This window comes from Balaenoptera borealis (assembly GCF_965194805.1).
Source record: "Balaenoptera borealis genome assembly, chromosome: 9".
Lineage (NCBI taxonomy): Eukaryota > Metazoa > Chordata > Mammalia > Artiodactyla > Balaenopteridae > Balaenoptera > Balaenoptera borealis.
In genome coordinates, this window is record NC_138873.1 from 110,683,555 (window position 1) to 110,710,217 (window position 26,663).

At 39.3% G+C, this 26,663-nt stretch overlaps 1 long non-coding RNA gene across 1 annotated transcript in view; it reads right to left on the reverse strand.

Moving 5' to 3' along the window:
• Positions 1–4,699: 4,699 nt before the first annotated feature.
• The window catches only part of LOC309634736, a 39,304-nt gene continuing 17,340 nt past the window's right edge, over positions 4,700–26,663 (reverse strand). Inside the window, exon 2 of the long non-coding RNA XR_014248388.1 lies at positions 4,700–26,208. This is a non-coding gene — a long non-coding RNA (uncharacterized lncRNA). The remainder of the gene's footprint in view (positions 26,209–26,663) is intronic.

A 26,663-nucleotide genomic window follows, 5' to 3' on the forward strand; every position in this document is an offset into this window, starting at 1 on the left:
TCGAGCCCTGGTCTGGGAAGATCCCACCTGCCGCGGAGCAACTGGGCCCGTGAGCCACAACTACTGAGCCTGTGCGTCTGGAGCCTGTGCTCCGCAACAAGAGAGGCCGCGACAGTGAGAAGCCCGCGCACCGCGATGAAGAGTGGCCCCCGCTTGCCGCAACTAGAAAGAAAAGCCCTCGCACGGAAACGAAGACCCAACACAGCCAAAAATAAATTAATTATTTTTTAAAAAATGTGATTTTCACAAATTGGGGGAAAAGAGATTTTCAGATATCAGGCTGAACTTCTGATAAACTTTGCCTCGAGACATAATCAGGGACATTTTCCAGGCCTGGTGTGTGGGGTAGTCCACGAGTGCACAAACATTTTCTTCTAGTGTCAGACAGCAAATATTTTAGGCTTTGCAGGGCATAGTCTCTGTAGTGTGAAAGCAGTCACAGACAATACATAAACAAATGAGTATGGCTGTGTGTCAATAAAACTATTTACAAAACAGGTGTCAGGCCAGATTTGACCCACAAGATTCAGTTTTCCAACTCATGTCACATTTGAACTGGCACTTAGCCAATATTCCAGAGACATTCAATTTAACTTATTGGAACATCAGTCCCACTAATTGGATATAGCTAGACTCTCCCAAATCAGAAAAATAGCATGATTGTTAAGAGAAATGGAGATCAAACTTTTGCACGTATACTCTGAAAATCTGTACTATATCCCACTGCTATTGGAGAGAGAGAAGAATGATCACAGGACCACTTGGGTTTGAAGCACTGATTGGAACTCATTAAAGTTAGCACCTTATACCATTACCCAGGTCATAACTGAAAGAGACACTGTCATTTAGCCAAATTACCACTTTTTAAAAAAGAAATTAAAGAAAATATTTAAAACTGGGGGTGATGGCTGGTAATTCAAAGACAGAAAATTTAAACAAGAGAAATAGCGCTGAAGAAGGCCTCTTGTTCCAAGGGCAGCTGAAAGACAAACACATAACAGGATATGCCTGGAGGATAAACCGCGAGAGATGGGTCTTGAGTAGTTTCCATGACTCACTGCTCAGCCACAGAAACCAGAGAGGGGCAGACGGATGCAAAAAAGGACACAAGGACAGTGAATATGGCTGGGCGGAGGGGGACAGAAAGAGTCAAGGACCAAGAGAGGGTGAAGTGGAGTGATGGCTCGGAGAGATACCTTTCCTGGCGAGACTTGTGAAAACAGAGACTCAGAGACTGGTTTTGTTGGTGATCTCTTGCCAGCCGCTGTTTGTTTCCAATCCAAGGGTTAAGTCAGACATGACGGTGTACCTGCCAATGACAGGAAAGCCTTTTTTACAGTGTGCTTTGCTGTCCTAGGGTTCAGTCTCGTAGGAGAGACTCAGGCGTACGTTTAGAATCAATCATGCATGTGACAGCCAACCCTGTATTTCAGATCATCCCTGGGAACAAACGTTTCACTTGCTAAATTTGAGGCACAAAGAGATGCAAAGCAAATTGAGGGGAAAAGAGTCACTTTATTAAAAAGAAGTTTCTCTTTTCCTTTTCATCAGCATCAAAGCCCGAATCAACCCGTCACCACAGCAACTGTGGAGATGACTGAAACAAAGTAAAGAGGTTATTGTCATTGAATCGCTATTCTCATAGCAATAGGAATAGATCGTGTACAACAGAGAGCAAAGAACGGAATGAATTATGCATAAACACAGCACATATTCCGAGAGAACTCGGAATCCAGCTGATGCTTGTGCAGGCCTGCCAGCAAAGATACCCAGGAGTCAGGATATCAGAAGTGACAAATATTTTCACTTTGTTAAAACTGGCTAATCTGTGAGATGAAACTGTCCCTAAATTAGAATGCTAATTTAGAGGAAATGGTCTAAGATGGCTTTATGCTACTGCCTGGTTATTATCACAAAAACAGCAAACTAATTTTAACAAGCTACAGTAAGTCCCCTACATGTGAACCTTCAAGTTGCGGACTTTCAAAGATGTAAACGTGCATTGGCGTGTCCAATCATGTAAGTTAGTTCATGTGTCTGGTGTACATTGTCACGTGCCTGCATCCTCTACAAATGGTTGTGCTTTTGTGTACTTTACTCTACTGTACAGTATAGAGTACAGTAGTACAGTATCTTTATTTCAAGCCCAGGATGTCTCGAAACAACTGTAAAAGCAGCGGTGATGTAGCTGGTACTGCTAAAAAGCACCAGGAACTGGAGGCTCACAGAAAGGACGAAGAGAGACAAGAGGAAGAAGAAGAAACTGAAGAACCAAAGTGATTCACAACGCAGGAAACGGCAGGGGATTTTCTTTATTTAAGGAGGCACCGTTACTTTTTGATGCACAGGACCCGAACGTAGAACAGTACACGAAGGTTGCAGCAGCCGTTCAGAATGCAGTCCAGTGCTACTGCGTCACCTATGACGAGAAAAAAAGAGCTGCTACCCAGACATCACTGGATCATTTTTTCAAGAGGGTAGATAGAATTGAATCCAGCAAGGAACCGGAACCTGTGCCATCAACGTCAGGCATGAGTGAAATTGCAGCTTGCCCTCCGTCTCCTATTGCTGATAATCCTTCAGCTCTACCGTCTCCCACCTCCTCTCCCTCCTCCAGTCAGTAACTCTTCTTGCCTGTTCACTCGGTGCCAGCGCCTGTGTGCCAGCTGTTGTATGGTACTACTGTACCTTTCAAGGTACTGTAAGATTAAAAATGTTTTCTTTATTTTTTGTTTGTTTTTTTATGTATTACTTATGTGAAAAGCATTATAAACCTATTATAGTACAGTACTATCTAGCCGATTGTGCTAGTTTGGTACTTAGGCTAACTTTGTTGGACTTACGAACAAATTGGACTTATGAATGTGCTCTGGGAACAGAACTCATTCGTATGTAGGGGACTTACTGTAATTTATATACTCCGATCAAGTGAACTCAAAAAAAAAAAAAAAAGTCAGCTCCTGTGTGAATATTTTGCATTTGTCACAATAAGGTGTATAAGAAAGTCTTTATTCTGATAAAGTCACTAGATATCATCAAAGGCAAAATTTATCTTGCTGGAGAAGCATAATAAGTAATCTTTATTGAGCATTTTTAAGTGCCAGGCACGTTGATAAGTGTTTTTATGTGTCTCACAACAACCCGGGGAAGAAGGCACTTTAATATCTCTAGTTACATATGGAAAATAATGAGGGCCCGAAAGGCTAAGGAACTTCCTAAGGGACGCAGCTAAGACATGACAGGGCAGGTCCTGCACCCAGGCTGCCCCACCAGAGGCCGGGGTCTTGGTCACTTCTCTGCCCTGCTGGGTTCTCTGCATGCCCGGACAAATAGCGGGTCACTCACCACGGCTGGCACAGCCAGGGTGGCCCTCATTCATTGCCATTGGTGTCACCCAGGTTCTGTGCTTGGGGCTTCCCATTCGGGGTCACAAACATCGCTCATCTATTTGCTCAGGATGCTGGTTCCTGGCTGGAAAGGTGATCTGCTCTGTCATCGACCACATTGAATTCCAGAGTCAATTTTGCTGATCTTACTGGCTGGACAGGGGTGCCCTTGGTCCCTCTCCAGCCTGTGGGCAGCCTTCCAGAGGCCTGTTCTTTGGTTGTGAATATTCATTGAAGCCGTTCTGGTTTCCTGATGGCATTAGTCGTGGTACAGGGACTTCTTAGGGCCGTTCCATTCGAAGTCTAGCCCGCAAAATAATAGAGCAGTGACACCTGGGAATTTGCTGGAAAGGCAGCTTCTTGGTGCCCTCCCACCCCCCGACTCAATTTATCAGTAGCTCTGGAATCTGCATTTTACCAAGATCCCCAGGGGAGTCGTAAGCACACGAAAATTGGAGAAACACCAGCTTTGGCGGCTTCCTCTGGCCATCAATTTTCCTCCTATTCAGAAGATTCACGGCTCTGTGTCGGGAGATCTTCCAGGACCCCAGGACCAGGGCAGCTACTCTCCATCCCAGTGAACCAGAGTAGAGACCAATGATAGCCACACTTGAAAATGCCTTTTCGTCGCAGAAGTGTAAACTGTATATTTTTCTGGGAGTCCTAGTTCTCCTAAGATTCCCAAGAAAATCAATGACATGGAAGCTTCCCCCTGGGATCAGACCTGTCACAGCCCCGTGTTACTTCTTGGCTCTAATGTGCTTCCTGCATAAAGGAACTCAAAGCTTTGTAAACAATTTCATTTGTACTCTTTTTTTTTAGATTCCACATATAAGCAATATCATATGGTATTTGTCTTTCTCTGTCTGACTTACTTCACTTAATATGATAATCTCTAGGTCCATCCATGTTGCTGCAAATGGCATTATTTAGTTCTTTTCTATGGCTGAGTAATATTCCACTGTATATATGTACTACCTCATCTTTATCCATTCATCTGTCAATGCACTTATCTGCAAAGCAGAAATAGAGTCACAGATGTAGAAAACAAACATATGGTTACCAGCGGGTAAAGCAGGGGAGGGATAAATGGGAAGATTGGGATTGACATAAACACACTACTGTATGTAAAATAGATAACTAAGTAAGAATCTACTTAGTTCTTAGTTACAGGGAATTCTACTCAATACTCTCTAATGACCTATATGGGAAAAGAATCTAAAAAAGAGTGGATATATGTATATGTACAACTGATTCACTTTGCTGTACAGCAGAAACTAACACAACATTGTAAATCAACTATACGCCAATAAAAAATAAATAAAGGGGGCTTCCCTGGTGGCGCAGTGGTTGAGAATCTGCCTGCTAATGCAGGGGACACGGGTTCGAGCCCTGGTCTGGGAAGATCCCACATGCCACGGAGCAACTGGGCCCGTGAGCCACAACTACTGAGCCTGTGCGTCTGGAGCCTGTGCCCCGCAACGGGAGGGGCCGCAATAGCGAGAGGCCCGCGCACCGTGATGAAGAGTGGCCCCCACTTGCCGCAACTAGAGAAAGCCCTCGCACGAAACAAAGACCCAACACAGCTGAATAAATAAATAAATAAATAAAGTAGCTATTAATTAAAAAAATAAATAAATAAATAAATATGAATGCATTTTAAAAAATAAAATTTAAAAAAGGACTCAAAGCTGCGCCTGAAAAACCACGTAGAATTCAGTTCAGTGTAAGAGGGTGGGAGTCCTGGCAGCCAACAGTGAGATTTCAGTGACAGATCTCCCACCCATCCCTTTGCTTTATTCTTCACTGCCTCAGGGATCACCTTTCCTGGATGTTTATTTAATATCCAAGAGATTAATTTTGGCTAAGTGCCTAGTGCCAGAGTCTCATCCTGTCAAAAAGAATTTATTGTCTACTTAAAGGGGTGCCTTGAGTGCATAGATTGCAGAAGGATAATACATTGAGAATCACCAATTAATTGTATTACAAGCTAGATGCAAGCTCTATTGAAACAATCTGGTGGCCTTATTTATGAGGAAGCCCCAGCAAACAGCCCATGATAAAATAAGAAAACTAAACTTGAGTTTTAATTGTCCAGAACAATGAAAATTGTTAGTGTAGATTTCCTTTAAAATTAATTTTCTTTCTATTTTTCATCTTGTACTAAATTTTTACCCCCATCCCTCTCCACATCTCACTTTCTCCTTGTCTATCTTCATATCTGCCACCCTATCCTTGAAGTTTTTGCATCTCTCTCCCTGTGATCAACAACTTATTTTAGATCTGGCCAGAGTCCCTTCAGAAGGTTTCAATCTGCACTCCAGTCACTCAGAATTTAAATTCATTCTGCATCTTGGACAAAGCAAGAGTGAGAGACTTGTAGAGACAGACATGACATGATGTGAAGACAGATGCCAAACAAGTGTGGGTTAAGGAAAGACAGAGGTTGAGAGAGGGCAAAATTCAAGTGGGAGGGAGGTGAACCAATAAATACGTGAGCAGCCAATAGGTGATCAAGGAGAATAAAGACCGTGTAAAAAGGACCACAGGGCTTTACAAGATCCAGATGACAGACCCTCAACTAACCACAGTCTCAATACCTGAAATTTAGCACTTATACTTATAGTCAACTTAATCATGTTATAAATTAAACAGCATAATTATTTCACTTGTGAAAGCACTTGACTATTCCTTCAGGTAGAATGGTCAAAGTCATTGTTATGTCAAAATTTGAATTTAATATGTTTTTATTTTCTAATATGCTATTAACACCAGCAAAATTATTGCATATACTGCATGTAGCTTTTCAAACAGCAAAAGTAAAGAAGTACTTTGGCAAATGGGGAGTATAGGATACATGGTCCATAGGTAGTCTTCAGAAGCTTCTTCTTAACAGATGGTGGGTCCAAACAGAAGCAGACCGTCCAGGGTGCAGTTGGCTCATTTGCTTAAAGGAATTTGCCGTGGAAATCTCCATTTTGGCCACCGTGGGTATCTAAGCTTTTCTGATGTTTACCTCATTTTTTGAAAATGAAAATATACAAACAAGCATAATTAATCTATTATTTAGGGATACTTACATATGTGGTAATAATATTCTTTAAAGGAAAGAGATGCTCAACATAAAATTCAGGATGAAAATTGCCTCCCAAAAAGGAAGGCAGTGGAAGGTCACTAAGGAAAACCACAGTGACCTTGGTGAATGTTCTTGTTCCTAAACTGAGCGGTGCATATTCGTTGTACTACTAGCATCATACTTTATATGCTACACGTCTTCATATGCAGAGAATGTTACCTAATAAAAAATTTCAAAAATCATCCCAAAATTTTGTTCTGCTGCCAAATAAATCCATAGAATGCCAATTCAGAAACACCCCAGTTATGAAAATTCATGTTTGAACACTAATTATGTGAGGGATTAAAGAAGGCTCATGCCTTGAAATGTTTTCCTAACTGAGTTGAAAGCAGAGAAGACATCACTCTGACAAATAAATCAAGCAAAGGACACCCGGCCCTTCTGTCTCTTGGTTGTTCGTGAGTGTAAAAAATGACAGTTTTGGTTTTTTCCAAGAATAATTCTTGCAATTTTTTTCCCAGAGAAACTATAAGCTTTTCAGATAGGTCGCATCGGTTTTCTTAAATACTATTCCAGCTATGTGTTTTGGTAGGAATAAATGCCCAGAAATGCCACGAGGGAGTTGAAGAACAAACTGAAATAAAGAATCTACTATAATTGTTTTTAAATCTTTTGCCTTTTAAAAACTAAGTTTATGAGAATAATCAGAAAGTAATAAAGACTTGTTGAAGAGCACATTAGGTGCCTCAGGAAGCAAGAGCACATTAGGTGTCTTAGGAAGCAAGATCGGGAAGGAAGATGCGAATGTGTACCTCCTTGAATGCCCAAGTCCTCTGAGCGCAGGCTCACTGTTAAGTGCTGGGCAATGGCTCTTCTCAGACTCTGCTGATGAAGCAGAGGTAACCTTCATCAGTGTAGCAGAGTACATGAAAATGGAAAAACTAGCTAAGAAAATGTAGGATACAACCAGTATTCCAATGGTCTTGACAAGCCACAATGGTGGACCAAATCCAACACAATATACTCAATTAGAGTCTACGTAAAGTCCAACACTTACGATTTAAGTATGTAGTAAGAAAGTACATGTGAAAAGTTACCAAAAATGATTTTGATCTCTGTCTCCATTAATGGAATTAAAGTGTCCATGGGGTGATCGTTTCCTACTCTGAATGGGTCATTCGGAAATTTTGCATTCATTGCTGAGTGCTGCATCTTAATGTTGAAAAAAACCACCAAGGTAATGAGCTGCCTTGAACCAACCTCGTAAACAGAACAGTGGCTGTCCAAACCAAAGAAGAGAAGACACGGGAAGGGAAGGCCAAAGTTCAACCATGTGTATATTTACTACAGGGACTCTCATGTGAGTGAAAGTTACATTTGCACATTTTTATCTTTGAGGGTGAGGACATGGCCAAAGAAAGGAGGAATTATCTGATACTTATCTTCCCTAGAGATAATTAAACTGGAGCAGAATGCTATCAAGGAGACTCAAATATCTCATGTGGGATTATGTTAGATTGTTACTGAGTCCAAGCTCCATCCGCTCACCACAGGACAGGCCAATGAATCGGAGATGAGGTGTTGACGCAAGGAATACGACTTTATTCGGAGAGCCAGAAGACAGAGAAGACAGCAGACTAGTGTCTCCGATACACCATCTTATCGGGGTTTGGATGTCAGTTTCTTTTATCTCCTCCCCCCATTCCACAGAGAGGGGGGAGGAGATGAGGAAGTAAAGTAAAAGGGCCTTCAGTCTTGCAAATAATCACCTGGAATTATCTGGGGAGGGGATGTGTTAATTTCTTCTTTCTTGAAGCCATACACAGGCGGCAGGGTTCCCTGAGGCAGGGCATTAGGTGTGATTATAATAACAAAAGCAACAAAGAGCAAAGGCTAAAGTCAAAGAAACAGATGCAACATGGAGTCAATCAGTTAGTTACAAGATTAATTTTAAGATTGCTTCCAAATCTAAAGACTGTGTGTGTGTGATTTTAAATTTATGTATTTTTCCCAATTAATACAATTTTTCAAAGATTTTAAAAAATGTATTAGTACAATAAAAATTTGACTTAAACCATAGTATAAAGGCAGAACTAAAACCAGAATCAAGAGAGTCTAGAGGAACTGATGTTAAGAAAAATATTAAACCAAAGAAAATTCAAACACGGTGACCAAGACAGCCTTCACGTTCCCCTCAGCTTGGAACTTTAGAGCACTTGTCTTCCTGACTCTAGACCTTGACCTACTTTTCTGAGCATTTATTTTAGAAAACTTGTAGTCCTAAATTCTTTCTCTGCCCCTTTGAGATGTAAATCTCCTCCCAACCTCTCTCCAGGTTTACTACCTCAGAATGTAGGTAGTAAAGGACCTGGGGGCCACCCCTTTGAAATGTACTCATTAGGAAAGAGCCCTGACTGATTTCCCAGTCTCTGTGGGAGAATAGGAGCCTGACTTGATGGGCACCAATTAGCAAACGCAGATGTCTTAGTCACAGAGACGAACACTTGCAAACTCAGGAATAACTCAATGTTACACACACCCCGTTACTCAATCTCCCCCGTAACATCTTCCAGTGCTTTTCCACCAGCTCACCTGGCACTTAAAAACACTCCTATGATATCACTTATATGTGGAATCTAAAAAAAAAAAAAAAAAAGATACAAATGAACTTATTTACAAAACAGAAGTAGAGTCACAGATGTAGAAAAAAAACAATGTTACCAGGGGATAAGGGGCGGGGGGATAAATTAGGAGCTTGGGATTAACATATACACACTACTTTATATAAAATAGATAACCAACAAGGACCTACTGTATAGCAGAGAGAACTATACTCAATAATTTGTAATAACCTATAAAGGAAAAGAATCAGAGAAACAGTGGATAGGGATATATATATACATATATATGTATAACTGAATGACTTTGCTGTACACCAGAAACTAATACAACATTGTAAATCGACTATTTCAACAAAAAAAAGAGAAAATGAGTGCCAAATATCTCAGTCTAAATAAACATTTTTTTTAAAAAAGAAAAAAAACCTCCTGCCTTTTGTTTCAGCAGAAATTTGTTCAGACTGAGTCTCTCCGCCACACTGAAATAGCCTTGAATAAAATCTTCCTTGCCTGTTTCACTTGCTCCAGGACAAGTTTTGCTTTGACAATGGCAGCCAAGGTAATGGTACCCAAGAGTAGGAAGCCAGGAAAGAAACCAGGGGCTGTGCAGGTACCATCATCATCCGGTGAACGTTTCCAAATGCCTATCCACCCGCTGCCATGGCAAAGAATATAGTATTTATGGTCTCCCAGCACATACGGTGTGACCACAGGTGACTTTAATGCGGGATAGAAAATGAACAGTGGCTTGAGATCCTATCAAGTTCTCTGAGGGAATCATACATTTCTATGATTGGCGCTGGAGACAAAAGGCCCAAGATGCATATGTAAAACTCCAGCAAGAACAAGAACAAAGCAAAAAGCCTTTGACCCAGCTGACGCTGGGGCAAGAGCCAATGACCAGGCGTAAGCAGGAGCAGGGTTGCTGCGTAGGTGATGTGCGCAGAATGGGACAGCCTGCCTCTCCTCGCGTCTTGGTTATTATGTGGTCGCCAAGGGCTGTACTTTCTCTCTCTCTCTCTGTCTCTCGCGTAAAGAGAAGAACCTATATTTTGCGCATTGGTCAGTCACTCCATCGCTTAGACAAGCGCACATCTGCTCTGGACTGGGTTCTACAGGAGGTCACAGAAGTAGTCCAGGTCCTGGCCTGGCCCCCAGAAGGACACCCAACATTCCAGCTCCCTGGCCGGTTCCAGCCACAGCAGCAGAGACTTCAGAGTCGGGAAGAAGATGCCGTGCCACCCTCCGCAGCTGTTCTTGTACTCAAGTGCTCTGCAGCTGGGCTGCGCTACACGAGATGATGTAAATACCGTGGAGAGAGAGAGAGCTGTCCCAGAGGGCCAGAGGAACCAGCGAGGTCAGCTGTGTGTGTTAATGATACAACAACAGCCAGTAATAGTACCGCATGCCACTGCACCCTTCTTATACTCCAATGAGGAAGGTACTATTGCTATTCCCACTTCTCTAAGGAAACTGAAGTTCCCACATTTAGTGAGGCTGACATTTAAACTAATGCTGATTCTAGAACCCATATTCTTATTAATGAGTCCATTGGTTGTCAATTTTAGCTGAACGTTAAAATCACCTGGAGTGCTATTTAAAATATCAATATCTAGGTCCCATCCCCAGAGGTTCAGATTTAACTGGTTTGGGCTTAATTACTATTAAAAAATTTTAAAGAAACCCTTCTGAAGGTGACTGCAGTGCTGAGAACTGTGTCTCTGAGCTAATCTGTTTCTCCTCCCGCCTTCTCTGCGGTGGAAATAACAGCAGAAATCGATGTCAGCAGAGACAAAGCCGGCTTTTCACCACGTGCCCGCTCTAACTCACCTCAGAGAGTGGGAATCCGGCCTCCACACTCGCGGTCCACCCAGACTGCACCTGCTAAGGTCACCCGTTAACTCCTACCTGACACATCCACAGTCCTTTTAATGCTCATCTTCCTGCATCATTTGACACTGTGATCGGAGCATCGTGCTTGAAACTAGACCTCTTCCCCGTTTTGTAAAGCATGCTCTCTACCTGTCCTGCCGTCCCAGTGGATTTCCTTCTGTGGCTCATCCCTTTTTCCCCCTTGGTGTTTCCCAGGGTCCCGTCTTGACCCTCTACCTTTCTCATTGGACGCCTTTGCACCCTGCAGAGCTAGCTCGCCAGCCCCACCCCCGACATTATCAGCTACCCCCCAAGAAAAGCAGACTCATTCTTCCTGTCTCCAGACAGTCTGTGTCCCAGGCCTCAGTTCCATACGTCCAGCTGCGTGTTCCAAACGTCTCCGCCTGCTTCACTGCAGACCCAGGATGCTGGACCTCGTGGGGGTTACAGCCCAGGGGCCTGGGGTCTCTCATGTCGTGCGGGGCCTGTTGTATGCCTTGTGCAGGGGACAGGTGGGCACTCACTCCTCAGCTCCGAGGGGGAGGTAAACCCATCATGCCTTCCAAGCACACCTCTTTAGATCAGAGGGCATTGTTCTGCTGATAGTGAGGAAAGCTTACCAAGAATAGCATTTTAATAGAATGTTAAGGGAACAGAAATCAAGAGAAGTGTATTCTGTCGAGTGTTTGCCTATTTCCAGGTACCAGGGCTCAGGCCAAAGGAGAAACTGTTCAGACTCATGTTGATTTCCTATTTCTCAGATTTCTTTATCCTGACTCTTTGTACTGCTGGCTAGAACAAGTATACTCAGGTTTTCATCCTTTTTTTCACTTCAGATATTTAAGTAAAGAAATATAATTTGTCTCCTAGTTACTTAATTATATATAGTTGATGTATTTTTCTGTTTTTACTCATTTCTGAGATCACTTTTGTTAAAACACGCTGCCTCAATAAAGACAAATTGTTAGTTCTATGTCTCAGTGTTTGATAAAGTAATGTTCATTCATTTTACCCTGTAAGGTAATAATACTCTGAAGACATCACTTTATTACTGGTTATTTTAAAATTGTATAGCATTATCCTGAACAGTTATGATACTGGCAATACTAGCGATAACAGTTAAGCTATTTTCTTTAATGAAGTTTTTTATAATTTATAATGCCTATTACTATAGTGCCCATTTTATATTTTTTTTATCTCTAATACATGAGAACAGAAGAATATTATAGCATCCCATCCTTTATTTTACAAGAGTTACGATAGAGTAATAACTTAAAGGTACATACATTGAGCCTCTGGTTCAAGAGTCAAAGTCCAAATTTATATGAGTTACGAGTTCAGAGGTGCTTGCTCCAAGTTAAGTGATAATTATCTGGGCAATGCTCCATTTCATTTGTAATAAAGTGCAAGTGCTATAAAGACAAAAATCCAATTAGGAGGTTTGCATATGTAGTCATTGCACTGCTGAACAGATTAACTTTGTCAAATTAAATTAATGTCCCCAGTATTACATCTTTAAATCAATTTCTGTCATAATTTCCTTTTGCTCTCAGCTAATATGCACACTGTGAATACTGGACACAAGAGCATTCCATCGAGTCTCCCTTTTTGCTTCATGAGTTTAACATAAAAAGCATCATTTTCTCTGTGCTCCACATAAGACTTGCTGAAACTTGCCCATGAACACAGAGATCTTCCGGATATTGTAATTTTTCATTTCTCACTTCAAGCGTATCTCTAAACTGAAAACTTTAGATAAGATCGTTTATAGTCTAATTTTCATAGGAAAATGTGAATCAAGAATTGGAACCTATTGTCTTTTTTAATACTAATCTTTTTTATAGATAATTGAGAGGAAGAAAAAGTCAAGCAGTTTCCAGATACCACTCACGATATTCAGTTGGGTATGAAATAGGTGAATTAAGGATGGATTTCACTTTCCTTCCAACATGGAACTAAGACCTACTCTGTAAAATAAAAAGCCTCATGAGAAATGTGACTGGCTGGTGTATTTCTGAGTAATAGTTTTAGGGAGGAATAGGATTTACCTATTAAAGAGTAGCTTTGGTCAGTCCCAGGAGTCAGGCATTTGACCGATGCCCACGTGGCCTTCCATGACAAAAAATCTGCGCTGACCATCAGGGAGTCAGCCAGACACTTTTTCCTGCAGCCTGTGGACCACAGACATGCAGATTGAGACAGAAACGCCCTGGCTGCCAGCACAAGTTCTCTTTGTTATCCAGCAGGAACATTCAGCCAAAATCAACAGTTTCTGACCTCCATCCCCCATCTCACATTTCCCCAGCAGGGCAATTCTCAGTTATTAACAGTGGAGAATTCTTAGTTTGATAGAGACTCCAAAAATTAAAAACAAGAAAATAACTTAATCAGTGGGATCTTAAGGGTAGAGACCAGGAGTGTTGGTTTCTATGTGTGTAGGTTAGGATTTTGTAGTCACATGCCAAGAAAATGGGAAGTCGGAAGACAATTCTAGGGACTTCCCTGGTGATCCAGTGGTAAAGAGTCCACCTTTCAATGCAGGAGATGCTGGTTCAATCCCTGGTTGGGGAACTAGGATCCCACATGCGGGGGGGCAACTAAGCCCGGGCACCACAACTACCGAGCCACGTACAGCAAACTACAGAGCCCATGCGCCCTGGAGCCCACACGCCACAACTAGAGAGAAGCCCGCATGCCACAACTAAGACCAAATGCAGCCAATAGATACATAAATAAATAAATAAAAGTCACCATTTAAAAAACAAAAAAAAAGACTATCCTATAGCTCTAAGTTAAAGGAGTGAGATGCTCCTGGATTATGAAACTGAATTTCAGGGATTGCTAACATCTTAGTTTTCACTGAGGGAAAAGAGGTATCTGGTGGTCTCCATCAATTAAAAAAACACCAGCAGAGTAAGCACTCTGGAGCTAGGTCTCTGCAGAGAGAGACCGAGCTTCCATGCTAAGCCCCTCCCTGAGTGCCTCCTTCTGGAAGTCAGGAACCAAACCAGGTAGGTCCAGGTGTCTTGATGTTCTTTCCAGCACATCCCTTGTACAAGGGGCACAGCGTGCTGCAGTGGCTAAGAGCATGGATGAACTTTGGAATCAGACGTCATGGATCCCTTTCATAGCACATACTAACCAGGTGACCTCAGGAAGTTTACCCAACTTTACTAATCTTAATGGTTTTCCAATTATAAAATGGAAACAGTAATGCCTAACTGTAAGAGCTGTTGACAGACCAAATGGGATGTCTCGTGCAAAGGAAATATCACCATGCTTGCACTTAATAAATACTCAAATGGCTGCTAGAGTACAAGCATTTTTATGTTCTTTGATGATTTTTGTACTCATTAGAAAGGGAGAGTAGAAATGAGTCCTTCTACCTGAATGTCCTGAGTTGTAGCTCCCTTTCTTCCCGTGCCAAGCATCTTTCTTGATTTATTTCTAATGACCAATTATACCATCTTGCAAGCTTGCAGATTTTTGTGAGTTGGCTTTCTTAATTTTTTCCCATTTCTTTCTGACATAGTTTCTGTGGAATGAATTCCATGGTCAAGGACCTCATCTGTAAAAGGTTTTCTAATCCTTTCAGAAGAACTACTAGCTTCCTCCCCTGTGTTCCCACTAAGAGCAGGGTATTTAACTTGACTGTGTTTGGTTGGTTGTCCGTCTGTCTCCCTTGATACACGGAAGCTCCTTGAGGGCAGAGACCGTGGCTACTTGTCCTTATTGAACTCAAGAGTGTGAAAAACAGCTTTAAAGTGCACACTTTGGGAAAACAAATACTGAGAATCATTCTGGCCAGCAATGTCATTTGGCATTTGAAAAGCCACTGGGGATGGAAAAGCACAGTCAGACGTTCTGTGAGATTTTCTACCATAAATGCCACCATGAAAAGTGACCAGGCATTTGGGAGCCCCCGAGAGCATCATATTTGAAGCTATTTGAAGCAGCAGCTTAGGAGTGTTCTTTTAGGACTCATATCTGTTCTTGATATTTTGTTGTTCAAAGATTATGCACAGCAGAATGTAAAATATCAGGAAATGGTCTTTTAATCCTTTGCGTTCTTATATTTTCCTCTTAAAAAATAAGATAAAGGTATCTTTATTCTTTAAATATAATTAACTACTTAAGACTTCAACGATAATGACAATATGTTCTTTGTTCTATTTATAAAATTCTCAAGACACAGATAAAAGTTAATTCAAAACTCAGCTTATATTTCTAAAATGTAAGAAATATGAAAACTGAATAATGACGTGAGGTCACTGCCATTAGTGATAGCAAGTTGAGTATTAATTCACACTTGCTGGGTGTGTAAAAAATATAACAAACTTTATCTTTTGTAAAACTTGTTTTTAAAAATTTATTGGTGACCTTGCCACTCAATCTAATAAACACTTTGTTTACATAAATGGGATTTGGGGGGAAATGTTAAGAAAATAAAATACAATTAAGCAAATCAAATAGCTATTTCAGGAAAGGTATATGTCATCTCTTCAGGTTTAGAGAGGAAAGATCACTCTACTCTCAAATGCAGCCTCTTACCAATACAAAAGCAACATAATCATACTAATAGAGCAGGTAAATAGTTGAAAAAGGAGAAGTTAGGGGAGCCACTGATTTCTACATCTTATCCAACTACAACTTTTATACAAAACTTTAAATGAACCTACAAAGCACATTCCAGATTAAAATAAAAACTGAATTTTTACCAAAATGTATTCTACTATGACATAATAGAGGTGGAGCAAAATGTATCATTTGTCATTCTGAAGACTAATGACTTCCAAGTACAAGAATGTTTAAATACATTTTAACAGAAATAAAATTTCTGAAAATTATCATAAATTTTACTGTATTTAGAAGTACCTAACCAAGGCTCCTGTTAAAAACAAGTAAATCAGTTGAAATATTTAGAGTGGAAATTTATACCCATTTCCGAGAAAATATCCTTACCTGCAATTCATCAACCTGTGATTTCTTTCAAATTTATTGCAGGAAATTACATGCTTATCAGTCTAGTTTTTCTTCTTGAAAACAAAGACTGACTTTGGAAATTTTAGAATAATTAATTCTAAGTATTTCCATGGTATCTAAATTCAACTATGAAGCTATATTCCAAACTAGCTTATAACATAATGCCTTCAACAACATTTCAAAAAGTATAGCTTTATATTAAAAGTGCTATTTTGGCAACTTAAAAAATCTTTACGAGAACAAGAACAATGAATAGAAAACAGTAACAAATATGGTAGACATTAATCCAAGGGTATCAATAATCACTTTAAAAGTCAGTGATCTAAATACAACAATTAAAAGGCAGAAATTGTCAGAGTGAATAAAAAAATAAAACTCAACAATATGTTGTCTACAAGAAACCAAATTTAAGTATAAAGGCACATATAAATTAAAAGGAAAGAGATAGAGAAAGATATACCATGTAAACAGTAATCAAAAGAAAGTGAGAGTATCCATATTAATTTCAGGCAGAGCAGACTTCATAACAGGGAAAGTCATCAAGGATAAAGAGAGCATTACATAATGATAAAGAGTGAATACTTCAAGAAAACGTAACAATCCTTTGTTTATATGCACTTAACAACAAAGCATCAAACTACATGAGGTAAAACTGCAAGGAGATAGACGAATCCACTGTTACAGTTGGAGACTTTTAACACTCCTCTCTCAGAAATGGATGGATTCAGGAGGCATAAAATCAGAAATAACATAGTTAACAGAACTATCAAGCAATCAGATAGTACAGACATCTATAGACGACTTCATCCAACAGCAGAATACACATTCTTCTCAAGCTCACATAGAATATTTATCAAGATAGACCACATTCTGGGCCATAAATCACACCTTACACACTTAAAAGAATGAAATTCTACAACATTTCAGACCACAGTAAATTAAGCTAGAAATCAATAACAGAAAGATAGCTGGAGAATCCCCAAATACTTAGAGATTAAAAAACATACTTAAAAATAACACATGGTTCAAAGGAGAAATATCAAGAGAAATTTAAAAATATCTTGAACAAGATGAAAGTAAAAGTCAACTTACCAAATTTGTTAGATGAAGTGAAGCACTTCCTTCAGAGGGAAATTTATAGCATTGAATACATGCAATAGAAAAAAAGAAAGACCTAAAATCAATAATCTAAGGTTCCACCTTAGGAAACTAGAAAAAGAAGAAGAAATTAAATCCAAATTAAGCAAAACAAAAAAAAAAAAGTGCAGAAATCAATGAAATTGAAAACAAAGAAATCATTACATAAAATGAACAACAAAAAAGCTAGTTCTTTGGAAAGAGCAATAAAATAAGCCTATAGCCAGACTGAGAAAAAAGAAGACAGAAATCATTTATATCAGACGTGAAAGAGGGAACAGCACTACAGATACCCTGGGCTTTAAAAAGATAACAAAGAGATGCTATGACCAACTCTATGCCCACAAATTTTATAACCTAGATGAAATGGACCAATTCCTTGAATGACATGATCTGCTAAAACACACAAGAAGAAACAGACAACCTGAATATACCTATTAAAGAAATTGGATCAATAATTAATAATCTTCTGAAACAGAACGCACCAGGCCAAGAAGGGTTGAATGCTACTGCTGAATTCTACCAAACATTTCAGGAAGAAATTATACCAATTTTCTACAATCTCTTCCAGAAGACAGAAGCAGAGGGAATACTTCTTAACTCATTTCGTAAAACCAGCATTACACTAATACCAAAACCAGACAAAGACATTGCAAGGAAAGAAAACTACAGACAAATCTCTCTCATGAACATAGATGTAAAAACTTTAACAAAATATTCGAAAATCAAATCCAACAATGTATTAAAAAAATGATACACCACAAAAAAGTGAGATTTATTCCAGGTATGCAAGGCTGGTTCAACATTCAAAAATCAGCTAATGTAACATGTAACGTCAACAGGCTAAAGAAGAAAAATTACATTGTCATATTAATAGATGCAGAAAAAAACATTTGACAAAATCCAACACCCACCCATGATAAAAAGTCTCAGCAAATTAGGAATAGGGAGGAACCTCCTCCACTTGATAAAGAATATCTACAAAAACCTACAGCTAACATTATACTTATGGCGAGAAACCCAAAGCTTCCTCACTAAGGTCAGGAACATAGAAAGGATGTCCTGTCTCACCACTGCTTTTCAACATCATACTGAAAGTCCTAGATAATATAGTAAGACAAGAAAAGGAAATAACAAGTACATGGATTGGGAAGGAAGAAATAAAACCGTTTTTTAAAAAATGCAGATGGTATAACCATCCATGTAGAACATCTGAAAGAATCAATGACAACAACAAAATCATGGAACTAATAAGCAATTATAGCAAGGTGGCGAGATACAAAGTGAATATACAAAAGTCAATCACTTTCCTATCTACCAGTAATGAACAAGTGGAATTTGAAATTAAAAACACATTGCTATTTATATTAGCACTCAAAAAAATACCGAGGTATATTTCTAATATATACAAGATCTATGTGAGGCAAACTACAAGGCTTAGAAGAAAGAAGTCCAGGAAGAACTAAATAAATGGAGAGATAGTCCATGTTCAGGGATAGAAAGCGAATGTTGTCAAGATGTCAGTTCTTACCATCTTGATCTGTAGATGCACCAGAATCCCAGTCAAAATTCCAGCAAGTTATTTTCTAGATATTGACAAACTGATTCTAAAGGTTATATGGAGAGTCAAAGACAAACAATTGCCAACTCAGTACTGAAGGAGACGAATCAGAGAACTGACACTACCCAACTTGAAGATTTACTATAAAGTTGCAAAGATCATTAGCAAAAGAATAGACAAACAGATCAATGGAACAGAATGTAAAGCCCAGAAGTAGACTACCATAAATATAGTAGACTAAAAAATATAGACTACCATAAATAAAGACCTTACATCTTTCACAAAAATTAACTCAAAATGGATAATAAATCTAAATTTAAAATGTACAATTTTAAAACTCCTAGAAGATAATATAAAAGAAAATTGAGGTGACCTTGAGTATGGCAATGAGCTTTTACAGATAGAACACCAAACACACAATCCATGAGGGAAGAAACTGGTAAGTTAAACTTCATTAAAATTCAAACCAAAAAAAAACCACACAAGACATTTTTCAGTAAGTGACTGGATAAATAAACTGTGGTACATCTAGACAATGAAATATTACTTAGCACTAAAAAGTAATGAGTTATCAAACCAAGAAAAGACACAGGGGAAACCTCAATGCATATATTAAGTGAAAGAAATCAATCTGAAAAGACTACATTCTGTAGGATTCTAACTTTATAACATTCTGGAAAAGGCAAAACGATGGAGACAGCAAAAGGATTAGTGGTTGTGGAGGGATTAATGGGGGGAAAGAGGAATGAACAGGTAGAGTACAGAGGAATTTTAGGCAGTGAAACAATTCTGTATGACAGTGGATACATGTCATTATACGTTTGTCAAAACCCATAGAATGCACACCACCAAGAGTGAATCTAATATATACTATAAACTTTGGGTGATAATGAGGTGCCAGTGTAGGTTCATCAATTGTGACAAGGGTACCACTGTGGTTCAGGATGTTGACAGTGGGGGCAGAGGGTATAAGGGAACTCTATGTACTTTCTGTTCATTTTGCTTTACCCTAAAACTGGACTAAAACACGAAGTTTATTAATTCAAAAAAATCTTTAAGTAACAATACCACTTATTCTCTGTAGACTAGTACTTAAGAATTGGAAACATTATCAAAACAACCGTGGCAAAATTGAAAATAATGACTTTATTATATGTATACAAAATTGCTACTTATCATATAAGATGTGAACATTTTTTGTTCATGTTTCTCTTCCTCTAAATAATGTGCAGATTTTGTTATTCATGGACCATTGATAACTGTAAAATTGCTCTCTAGAGCTGCATATCTCACACGTATTTGATCCCAAAACTATTTTTAAATTATGATGTATTATCAGAACCCCAACAGGAACTCATTAATCTGTGAGCATTTCATATGCCTTCAGCGCTGAAAATGTCACCATCATGTGGTAAAAGTCCAAGACCGGAAGGTGCCGCACAAGCAGAAGGTCAAGGTTGGTCTTTCAGCACCAGGAATATGTGGATTCTGCCTCTGTTTAACACAGTGGTCCAACGGCCTGTGTCAGGCGCTTTCTTTTTGACTTCTTAATACTCTTGTGAATTTTTCTTAGAGTTAGATTCCAGAATAATGATAAAACAAATATCTAAATATTTAAAACTTTCTCTAACATTTAAAAAAATGCAGCTAACACCAGCCCCAGGAAGACTGCAGTCCTGCAGCTTGCCATACCAGGACCCAGCCCACTGACCAGCAGGGTGGCACCAGCCACAGGAATGCCTGGGCCCCAGCCCTGCCCACCAGTGGACCAACACTAGCTTTGGTACACCCCACACCTGGCAGCCAGACATGTCGGGAACTGGCCCAATCCACCAGCAGGCTGACATTAGATCCATGACCCCCAGCCCACAAACCACCCACTCCAGAAACTGGCTCTGCCCACCAGTGGGCCAGCACTAGTCCTGGGACCCCCTGGTTTCCCACAGCTAGCATCTGCATGACCCGGCCCCACGCACCAGTGGCCAGCAGCCTCCTCACAAGGCAGGGCCTGGCAACCAACTGGACTGGGGGACAGGCACACCTACCGGACCACCCACATAGTCAGCCCACCACACAGAAGGACCCACACAGCTCACATAGGGGGCACCCCTGGAGCATACAGCTCTGGTGACCAGAGGGGAGTGCACTGCTGGGACATACAGGATGTCTTCTACATAAGGCCACTTCACCAAGGTAACCAAACTACCAGATACATAGAAATAAAAATTAGACCACAGAGGAATATGTTCAAAACTAAAGAATAAGACAAAACCCCAGAAGAACTAAGTGAAGTGGATCTACTCAACAGAGAGTTCAAAGTAATGATCATAAAGATGTTCAAAGGACTTGGGAGAAGAATGGAGGAATAGAGTGAGAAGTTATAAGTCTTCCACAAAGAGTTAGAAAATATAAAAAAAAAACCAAGCAGAGATGAAGAATACAATAACTGAAATGAAAAATGCACTAGAAAGAATCAACAGTAAACTAAATGATACTGAGGAACAAATCAGTGAGCTGGAAGACAGAATAGTGGAAATCACTACTGCAGAACAGAAAAAAGAAAAAAGAATGAAAAAAAAAATGAGGACTGTTTAAGACACGTCTGGGACAACATCAAGCACACTAATATTCACATTATAGGGGTCCCAGAAGGAGAAAAGAGAGAGAGAAAGGGGCAGAGAACATATTTGAAGACATAACAGCTGAAAACTTCCCTAACCTGGAAGAGGAAACAGTCACCTAAGTCCAGGAAGCACAGAGAATCCCGAACAGGAGCAACCCAAAGAGGATCACACCAAGACATATTATAAATAACATGGCAAAAATTAACAATAAAGAGAGAATATTAAAAGCAGCAAGTGAAAAGTAACACAGTATGTACAAAGGGAACTTCCATAAGGTTATCAACTGAATTTTCAGCAGAAACCCTGTAGGCCAGAAGGGAGTGGCATGATATATCGATATTTAAAGTGATGAAAGGAAAAACCTACAACCAAGAATACTCTATCCAGCAAGGCTCTCATTCAGATTAGATGGAGAGATCAAAAGTTTTACAGACAAGCAAAATCTAAAAGAGTTCAGCACCACCAAATCAGCTTTACAACAAATGCTAAAGGAACTTATCTAAGTGAAAAAGAAAAGTTCACAACTAGAAACATGAAAATTACAAAAGTAAAAATCTCATTGGTAAAGGCAAATATACAGTAAAGGTAGTAAGTCAACTGCATATAAAGCTAGTAGGGAGGTTAGAAGACAAAAGTGGTAAAATCATCTATATCCATAATATGTAGTTAAGGAATATAAAAACACAAAGATGTAAAATATGATGTCCAAAACAGTAAATGTGGGGTAGGGGAGTAGAAATGCAGGGTTATTAAAATCCATTCAAACTTAGAGATCAGCAACTTAAAATAATCATAGATAGATATATAGAGAGAGAAATAGATAGCCATGTACAGTGTGGGGAATATAGTCAATAACTACGTACTGTCATTGTATGGTGACATATTGTAACTAGACTTCTCTTGGCGATCATTTTGAAATGTTATAGAAATATCAAATATCAAATATCACTGTGCTGTACCAATAACTAACATAGTGCTGTAGGTCAATTAGACTTCAAAAGCAAAGAAACAAGCAAACTCATAGAAAAAGAGATCAGATTTGTCTGCCCCAGAGGCAGAGAGTGGAGGTGGGGGAATTGGATGAAGGTGGTCAAAAGGTACAAACTTCCAGTTATAAGATAAATAAGTACTAGAAATGTAATGTACAACAAAATAAATATAATTAACACTGCTGTATGTTATATATGAAAGTTGTTAGGATAGTAAATCCTAAGAGCTCTCATCACAAGAAAAATGGTTTTTTTTCCTATTTCTTTAATTTTGTATCTATGTGAGATGATAGATGTTCACTAAACGTACTGCGATAATCATTTCATGATGTATGTAAGTCAAATCATTATGCTGTACATCTTGAACTTACACAGTGAATATTGACAGCATGTCAATTATACCTCAATAAAAGTGAAAGGAAAAAAAACTGAATGCCTACTGTATGAGAGGCCCTGTGTCCTGGGGTGTTCCAAGGAAAAAAATACATCTGAAAGGAAAGGTATTGTTAATATTTTTCCATAGAACACATAGAACTAGTGTTCTATGGAACGGGATTTGGAAAATTCTGTACTAGACAATTATAACCTTTGGCGCAAAGAAGAAATAGTCTATTGAAAGACCCTGAGTGAACAAACAGTACCTTCTTTCATCCTGACAAACGTCCGCAACCATGTCTACAGAGGAGATTGCTAAGCTATAGGTTCATTTCTTCTTTTAACAGACACTGCTGGAAACAGGACGTATTATATTCCTTCAAAAGCAGGTGGTCTCCTGATAAACATATGCACGTTAGGGCTGGCAGAAACTATTAAACCTGCTGTTATGTAAGAAGCTTTTGGGCAGGAAAGAGCTCTCTGCAGGAGGCTCCCTTGTCTTGGCACTAACTTTAACCAGGCACCCGCATGCTCTACTCATCTCCTGCCCTAGCACACCTTTCAAATCTTTTGATCACACAATACCTTGCCTAACCTGTTGGTTCTTCCAGTAGATCAAAGAAGTAGAAATGAAGAATAAGTAATTAACAGGTGACCAGATCTCTTCCTTAGCTTCCTGTTCAGTAATCTTGGGAACAAACTGTGTGATCGAGATAGCATCTAAAGAAAGATCACGAGGAATCGACAAGCCTGCACACAAGCCTGCACACAGTGGTAGATGGCGACAACTCTGACCCCCCAACTCCATGATTAACTGAGATTACTTCCCCTTTTTTCCCTTTAAAAACATTCATAGCTGAGCAGAATCTTCAGAGGTGGTCTTGAGACATGAGTCCACCTTCTCCCCAGATTGCCAGCATTCTGATTAAAAGCAACATTCCGTTCTACCAACATTTGCCTCTCTCTTGGGTATTGATTTTCGAGCAGTGAGCAGCCAGACCTGAGTTCGGTAACACTTAAAGATAGAGAACCTTCAAGAAATGATGAGTATTAAATTCCGTTTTTGCTATAGTCTGATAAATGGCGCTCTCAGGGAACTACAACCTGATCAACCAATGATTTCCTTCCTCCATCTATACAATCATCCTGTAGGGAATAATTTCTCCACAAAGAAATGAGACAAGAACTACTTCCCATCTTTCCTTTACAGAAGGTGTCATATTTATTTTCATCTGTATTATATGTAAAACTAATTTGATTAAAATTTTCAATCAGCAGCCAAAAAGCACAAAAAGGTTTCATTACTGCTAGTTTTAGAAGGTATGGATGACAGAAGCCAAGGGGAATAACCAAGTACCATGACCACAGGTCATCCATAGAGACAGAATGTCACTGCACGATGTAGGTTCACCAAAATGAACAGCTTTGTCTATCCATACCCCTGAAGAGTTGATTTTCTTAAAATGAAGTTTCAATTACTGAAAGAGAAGGACTAAAAAGTGATTTTCTTCCCATTGTATAATAAATACATTTCAAAACCCATTGCACCTTATGATTTTGGTATACATATGTGCTATTGATGTAAAAAAAGTTTATATAAAAGTTACTTGTGGACAAAAAAAAATAATGTAATTTGCACTGTGGATACAAAAGAAATTACTCTATAATAGAGGTTGTTTTAAAAAGCAAAACACTGACTCAGAAACTTGCTTGATTTTTATTTTCCATTGAAGACATTAGCTTAGTTCAGTTTTAATCTACGGTTTAGTTGTGCATTATCGGGCATCTAAAGATATCATAACTTAATCCAATTCTTCAACAAATATCAGTTTGCTAAAGAAAAGCACGAGGGAGAGAATAAGCGCCTAACTGTGACAAAAAAAAATTCCACAGCACTGCTTCGGAGGAAATCAGAGAAGGAAGGAACAAAATGAAATCATGGACAAGAGATACTGCTTTGCCATCTATTGTATGAATCATCCTTTTTATTGGAATATAAAAATTACACACATTGTATTTTACGTTTACAAAGTGAAAACGAATGTGTTTCATCTGACAATGAAAAGTAATGGCTATGAGAGCTCGCATGTCAGAAAGTATCACAATATTCTGATTCATGAAGGGGGTCCATATGGCATTACTTCTGTGTTTATTTTGAATCCTGTACTTTCTTCTGAACGGAGAAGACAGTGTCTGGAACTTGCAGATCTAGTGTGTAACTTTCTCGGGAAGGGCTCTGTTCCGTTAGTTAGTGTATGTTACTTTTCAGGCAATTCTGTGACCCTGAAGAGCAATTTCGGGAAGACCTCTGCTTTGCTAAATGTTCTTAGTGCCATCTGCTGCATGCTTCCGGCTACTGTAGAGTGGCCACTCAGGTTAATAGGAGTTAATGAATCTACAAAGTGCCGACATCATATTTATCAATTTACAATCCACGTGTGGAAAGAAAACACAAGCTAACAGCATTCTGACATGGAAAATTCTTCTGAAACTGTCTTAGAAACAGTTCACAATAATGATTAGCTTTGTGATTCTTACACTAAAACTATGGCTTTAATGTACTCTATTTTCTCTGTTTCAAAAGTTTATGTGTAATAATTTCACCTAATACTTATCAGTAGTATCAGCTTCAGCTCTTCTAAAGTGATGTTATTATTCACAGGGAACTATACTCAATATCTTATAAATAACCTGTAATGGAAAAGAATTTTTAAAAGAATATATAGATAGATAGATAAATATATGTATAAAACGCAATCACTTTGCTGTACACCTTAAACTAACACAACACTGTAGATCAACTATATTTCAATACAATTTTTAAGAAAATAAAGTGAAGCTATTATTATCTTTCAGCTTGCTCCTAGAAAGGTAAAAAATCTATTGTACTTGGAAGCAGCAAAGATCACTTAATGGCACTAATAATACAGTTTAGTGGGAAATGTTCGTATTGTTTGTTTTTCATTAAAGGGCTTATTTTTTAGCTAAAAAATAAAATAGGACAGATATAGAGAGACATAAAAAAAATAGTTGAGCCCATTATTCTGAAGAGTATTGCCAAAGATCCGTATTGATAGCTGACGGCTATCTAAGTGGAGGGAGGAATCTGCTCATGATCAGATCACCTTGTAGACAACAGGGAAGGTCACACCCAAGTGCACAGCCCTGAGGCTCCTTAACCAACAACCCGTTTGGAAGCGCCGTCTGTAACTCCTCTGAAAACTGGTACATACCATGTCACTAATTATAAACCTTTGATATTTTATTTTCTTACTTAGGTTGCCTTTTCCTGAGCAAAATTCATCACCGTGAGACCTGCTGTGTGTTAGGGAGACTGCCAGGTAAGCCTGAGCTCCTGCATCAACTCCGGTTCCACTCTGTCCCCTTCTTCTGACACCGGGGGTCCTGATGTCCTTCAGGTCCAGGGACGTCTGCTGCCTGGAGTGGCTCCTTGATTTGGGGGATTCATTTCCAGCCTCATCTTGCCTGGGGGGGGGCCTTCTCTGCATCACTTGCGATGGGCTTAGTAAGTGGTACCTTTCAACCAGATTTTCACACTTGCTGTTAAGTGCATCATGAAACATCCCCTGTTGAGATAATGGCATAGTTCAATCCGCAGTCGTCGAGTTTATTACCTAAATTTGTGGGTTTAAAATGCCCAGAGAGGATTGCCACAGTCTTTGTCTCTCAAACTAACTGTCCTCAACAGTTAAGCTGATACAGTCCCTTGAGTTCATCTTTCCTTTTATTGCAGAGAATTATGCCTTTCCTTCACTCTGTCTAAAGACTGTCCTCAGCTGGTGAATAATGAATCCAAGGATCCTGTTTCCTGGAGTGTTGTAAGATCATAGCCTCCTAAAATGTACACAAGCCATTTCCTCTGCGTTGGAAATGAGGCAGACTGCGTGCGAATGCAAAGTGTTTAATTATGTATAAAACAAATCACAGTTGCAAAATAATAAAGAAATTAGAAGCATTAGGGTAAAAGGCTGCAAGGACAAATATGATCAAAAGCCTGGCAAGGCAATAACAAATACATCAC